At 45.5% G+C, this 6,077-nt stretch overlaps 1 pseudogene; it reads left to right on the top strand.

Annotated features, from left to right (window-relative positions):
- The first annotated feature begins 676 nt into the window (after nt 1–676).
- Nucleotides 677–5,479, top strand: LOC134358173 (deoxynucleotidyltransferase terminal-interacting protein 1-like; annotated as a pseudogene).
- Nucleotides 5,480–6,077: the final 598 nt, after the last annotated feature.

The following is a 6,077-nucleotide window of genomic DNA, read 5'->3' as shown; positions in this document are numbered from 1 at the left end:
CAATACAAAACCACACCAACCTGGGCATTCAACCAGTGTACAAAAGCCAACAAACTGTGCATATAAAAAGAGAAAGACAGAATAATAATAAATAAATAGGCAATAAATATTGCAAACGTGATATGAAGAGTCCTTGAAAGTGAGTCTATAGGTTGTGGGAACATTTCAATGATGGGAGTGAGCGAAGTTGAGTGAAGTTATTCCCTTCGGTTCAAGAGCCTGATGGTTGAGATGTAACTGTTCTTGAACCTGGTGGTGTAAGTCCTGAGGCTCCTATACCTTTTTCCAGATGGCAGCAACAAGAAGAGAGCATGACCTGGGTGGTGGGGGTCCCTGAGGATGGACGCAGCTTTCCTGCAATAACACTTTCTGTATATGTTCTCAATAGTCAGGAGGGCTTTATCCATGATGGACTGGGCTATATCTACTACTTTTTGTAGGATTTTTCATTCAAGGGCTTTGATGCAGCCAGTCAATGTACTGTCCACCACACATCTATAGAAGTTTGTCAAAGTTTTATATTCTTAACAAATTCTTATATTCTTAACTCATTGAATGAACAGGCATATAAAGCTTTCAGGACCCAAGGTTACTTCGTATGACAAATGTATCTCAGTACAAAATTCAAAATAAATTTATTATCAAAGTATGTACTGTATATGTCACCATATACGGTATGCGGACATCGAACTGCTTGCTGCGAGTTTGCGTCCATTTTATCTACCGCGTGAGTTCAGCCACGCCATATTGCTCGCTGTTTACATTCCGCCTTCCTGACGCGGTTTCGATGCTGCATGTGATGTCACTACCATCGTGAGACTCCAGACTCAACACCACAATGTGTTCATTGCAGTATCGGGAGACTTCAGCCGTGTTTCTCTTTCATCAACCCTACCTACCTTCGATCAGTTTGTCAAGAGTCATACAAGAGAAAATTAAAACACTGGATCTCTTGTATGCAAATATTAAAGATGCATACAGCTCCACAGCTCTCCCCCTACTTGGAAGATCAAATCACAACCTGGTTCACCTCTTGTCATTGTTGAAGCCCAAAGTACAGCACAGCTGGCTGCCACCACGATAGTAAAGAAATGGTCTCCAGAGGCCATCGAGGCCTTGAACGGTTGCTTTGAGGTTACTGACTGGAATGTGCTTCCTGAACCATATGGGACTTTAACAGACTTACTGACTGCATCACTGGCTACATCATCTTCTGTGTGGACACTGTAATACCATCAAGGACTGTTTGCTGCTTCCCTAACAACAAACCATGGGGCACCAGTGATCTGAAGGCTCTTCTCAATCACAGAAAGAGAGTTCTTAGATCAGAAGACAGGGAGGAATTGAGATTTGTTCAGAGGGGAGCTAAAGGAGGAGATCAAGGTGGCTAAAGGGGAATGCAGGAGAGAGCTGGAGAACAAGCCTGGGCAGGGTAGCACACAGGAGGTGAGGAGAGGTGTGAAGAACATCACCGGCTTCAATCAACCTAGCTGTAGAGACTCAGAATGCAGCCGTGAATGAACGAATGACTTAAACCAATTCTTCAGTAGGTTTTTGACAATTGCCCTCCTAGCCACACTCCCCTTAGCATACAAGGCACCCAATGCTCCCTCAGCACCAACACCTCCCCTCCTCCCTCCTCCCCCTCTCCAGTTCAACACGTGGATGAATAATGCAGGGTGCCACCATCTATATCCCCACCTTGCTGTACACCTACCATCCACACCTTCACATATCACTGCTGTCATCCCAATATACACTTCCCCCAGCTCCCCAGTCATCATGGACTCACCTTCACTGCTGAGCAGGTGAGAAGGGCTCTGGGGAAACTCAGACATGGCAAAGCATTGCACCCAGACGTTGTGAACCGCAAGGTCCTGAAGGAGTGTGCCGCACAGCTGTGTGGAGTTCTCCAGTTTATTTTCAATCTGAATCAGCCTTGAAATGGTCCCGAATGGGTGAAAAACATCTTGGGTCCCACTAACCAAGAAGGGCCAATCGGAAGTCTTGAATGACCACCATCCAGTGGCTCTGACCTCATACATCATGAAGACCCTAGAGAGGCCGGCCCTGGCTCACCTCTGACCCTGGTCAGATCAGCCTTCAATCCTCTGCAGTTTGCCTACCAGGAGCACTTTGGAGTCGTCGATGCTGTCATCTACCTGCTGAACAGAGTCTATTCCCAATTGGATAAGCAGGGTAGCACTGTGAGGACCATGTTTTTTGATTTCTCAAGTGCCTTCAATACCAAACAGTCCACATTGCTGGGGGAAAAGCTCCATTCAATGCAGGCCGGCACTTCCGCTGTATCCTGGATAATGGACTACCTGACTGGCAGACCACAGTATCAGTATCTGCTGCTTCAGAGCTGTGTGTCAGACATAGCTGTAAGCAGCAGTGGAGCCCCACTGGGGACTGTATTAGTTCCTATCCTGTTTATCCTATATACCTCAGACTTTAGAAACAACACTGAGTCATGTCATCTGCAGAAGTTCTCTGATGACTCAGCAATAGTTGGATGAGAAAGGAAGGACGAGAGGATGAATACTGGACCTGGTGGAGGACTTCACCAAATGGTGCAAGCTGAATCATCTGCAGCTCAACATCAGTGAGGGAATGGAGATGCTGATAGACTTTTGGAAGACTAAACCTGCACTTCTCCCTGGTGAAGACGTGGATGTGGAGAAGAGGTACAAGTAACTGAAGGGTGCACCTGAATGACAGCCTTGAATGGAGCACCAACACCGAGGCTGTGTACAAGAAGGGCCAGAGTCACTTCTACTTCCTGAGGAGACTGAGGTCTTTTGGAGAATGCAGGCCCCTCCTTCATGTTCTACTAATCTGTTGTCGCCAGTACAATCTTCTGTGCGGTGGCATGCTTGGGCAATGGTATCAACACGGGTGATGCCAGTGGGCTCAATAAACTGATTAGAAAGGCTGGCACTGTTATAGGAGTCAAAATGGACACACTGGAGGCTGTGATAGAACAAAGGACCCTACAGAAAATCCTGGCAATTCTGGACGATGTTTCTCACCCTCTTTATGCCACCTTGGCTGAACAGAGGAGCACTTTTAGTAATAGACTAAGACAACTGTGCTGCTCCAAAGAGCGCTATATGAGGTCATTCTTACCCTCGGCCATTAGGCTCTATAATGAATCAACCTATAGCTGGGGAAGTGATGACTGTTAGATTGTTTGAGGTAATTTATTTTTTATTCTTTCTTACTTCTCTTCTAATATTTGTGCATTTGTATATCTGTGCACCTGTAATGCTACAGTGACACTATAATTTCCTGTGGGATCAATAAAGTATCTGTCGATATATCTAAGACCCATTTTCTTGCAAGCATTTACAGTAGAACAGAGAAATACAATAGAATAAATGAAAAACTACACACAAACAAAGACTGACAAGAAACCAATGTGCAAAAGAAGAAAAACAGGGTAATTACAAAAAAAAGCAAATAATAATAATAGTAAATAAATAACACTAGAGAACGTGAGCTGTAGAGTCCTTGAAAGTGGTTCCCAAAGTTGTGGAATTAGTTCTGAGTTGAGGTGAGTGCAGTTATCCATGATGGTTCAGGAACCTGATGGCTGAAGGGTAAAACCTGTTCCTGAACCTGGTAGTTTGGGACCTAAGGCTCCTGTACCTGCTTCTTGATGGCAGCAATGAGAAGAGAGCATGGCTGGATGGTAGGGGTCCTTGATGATGGATGCTGCTTTCTTGTGTCAGTGCTCCTTGTGAATATGCTCAATGGTGGGGAGGGCTTTTCCTGTGATGGATAGGAACTAATATTGCTTGACTTAGCAGGGAAGTATTATTCTGCTTGATTAATACTTCCCTGCAAAGGTAATAAAGACTAAATCAATCCAGATGACTTTGACTGCCAAGCCAGCCACAGAAAGCTATGATCGAACCAGACAACTATGCATAATCGTGCTCCAATGTGCAGAAGTACAGAAAGTACAAAGAAGTCTCTTGCAACAACAGAATGAGGAAAAATCCTGGTTAAAGCACGTGTGACATGTTGATTGTAAAACTAGATTATTTTTGCAGCAACATTCGTTTTTGAGAAGTGGACGTTTAGTGGTAGCTTTGGATAGTAGTTTGTCACAGGCAGGATTAATTCAGACTTGTAATGGTGCTGTCAGTGGAACAAAGAAACTCAGATGACTGGAAGTGAAACACAGGAGAGGCAACTGCTCTGCTACCTGCTGATTCAAAGTATAACATGTGGTTCAGAAAATATCCGTTATATTTCTGGTGTGCTCCACACATGTAGACTAAATGTTTGGCTTTCCAAGAACTCTGAAGTAGGGGACACCTACACAACTGAGTAAACACCCACTACTCAGCAGAGACAGAATGGGATGGATGCCAAACGTGCACTGGAAACCATCAGAGGACCACCGAAGTTGTGTATGTATTTTTATACTTTTTTTGTTTTATTTAGTGATACAGCACAGAGTAGGCGTTTCTGGCCCTTCGAACCACACAACCACCCACAAGCTCAATTTAACCCTAACCTAATCACAGAACAATTTGCAATGGCCAATTAACATACTTGGTATGCCTTTGGGAGGAAACCAGAGCACCCAGAAAAAACCCTCACATTCTACGGGAAAATGTACAGAGATTCCTTACAGAACAGCGCCGGAATTGAACTCCGAACTCTGACGCCCCGACCTGTAATAAGGTCTCAGCTACACTACCAGGGCAAATCACAGTCAACGGGCAAATGACTTGAGGGGCTACTGCAACACTGATATCCTTTCTGTATTATCTGGTTCTTTTTTGCTAACCCCCTACCCCTCGATTTACCCAGCTCTAATGCTCACTCCAGCCCCTCTCACTCAGCTCTTTTCCCTTCATGCACCCACTGAATGTGCCCATCACCCACACACCCTTAAGAGTCATACAGCGCAAACAGGCCCTTCAGCCCATCTGGCCCATGCCGGCCAAGATTCCAATTTAAGGTAGCCCCATCTACCAAACCCATTAGAGAGCTCTCAGCCACAAAACGATCGTGACAGGTGCTGATGACCTGAGCCGGAGAGGAAGTCCATCCTGAAGAAGAGGAACAAAAGACCACCGGGACATCTGGTTTCACTTGTCCAGACAGCTCAGAGTGCTTTTGTCTCAAAATTTAAGTACATACACTGAGGTAATAAAACAGGAAGGACCCAAGTGGGACCCAGCCAGACTAAACACATTTGTGCTTGCATTGGGAAAAAAGCCTTGGGAATGGTTGACACTCACAGAAGCATCTACATAAAGCATCCAGAACCATTCAAGTACTCTGTAGACACAAAGGACAAGCAGTCGCTTAGAGAGAAGCACCATATGCCAGCCACAGGGGGCAAGATGGCCTACCTGCTAACAGGAGATGCCATTCCAACACTAGCAGCCGGGGATGACTACAGGGACTCCCTGAGCTAAGACTGGGTGAACTCTGGCCATTTATTGTTCTCTGACTCTATTTGCCCTCGTCTGCTCCATCTCCCTGCTTATCTATGTAACCTGTGCAAGTGTGTTTTAAATGTTGTTAATGTACCAGTCTCAAACACGTGCTCTGGCAACTCATTCACACTCTGACCAACTTCTGGGTGAACAGGTTGCCCTTCAGGTTCCTGTTGAAATTCTACCTCTTACTTTAAACCTATGCTCCCTAGCTCTTAACTCCCCAATCCTGGGCCCCCTGGATCCCCTCCGCCACTGTTCCCATCTGCCTTCCCCACTCATTCTGTAGATTCCATGCTCCACTCTCCTCACTGAACAGATTCCATCATCTTTAACCCTTTGTCACCTCCCAGCACCTGCATTTCCATTTTCTCCTCCTTCATCTGCCTATTGCCCCTCTTCATCTGGATCGCAATTATCACCTGCCACTTCCCTCCTCCTTGTTATACTGGTCATCCCCCCTCTGTCCCTCAGACCAGATAGAGTCCTAACACTGTCAACCGTCCATTCCCTTCCACAGATGTTGGTGTTGAGAATAAGATTAAACTCACAGAGAGAAAGTAAATGGATTATTTAGTCCAGATGAAGGGTCTCGGCACGGAACAGCGACAG

This window comes from Mobula hypostoma, chromosome 18 (genome assembly GCF_963921235.1).
Source record: "Mobula hypostoma chromosome 18, sMobHyp1.1, whole genome shotgun sequence".
Taxonomy (NCBI): Eukaryota; Metazoa; Chordata; class Chondrichthyes; order Myliobatiformes; family Myliobatidae; genus Mobula; species Mobula hypostoma.
This window is presented reverse-complemented; position numbering and strand designations above follow the sequence as displayed.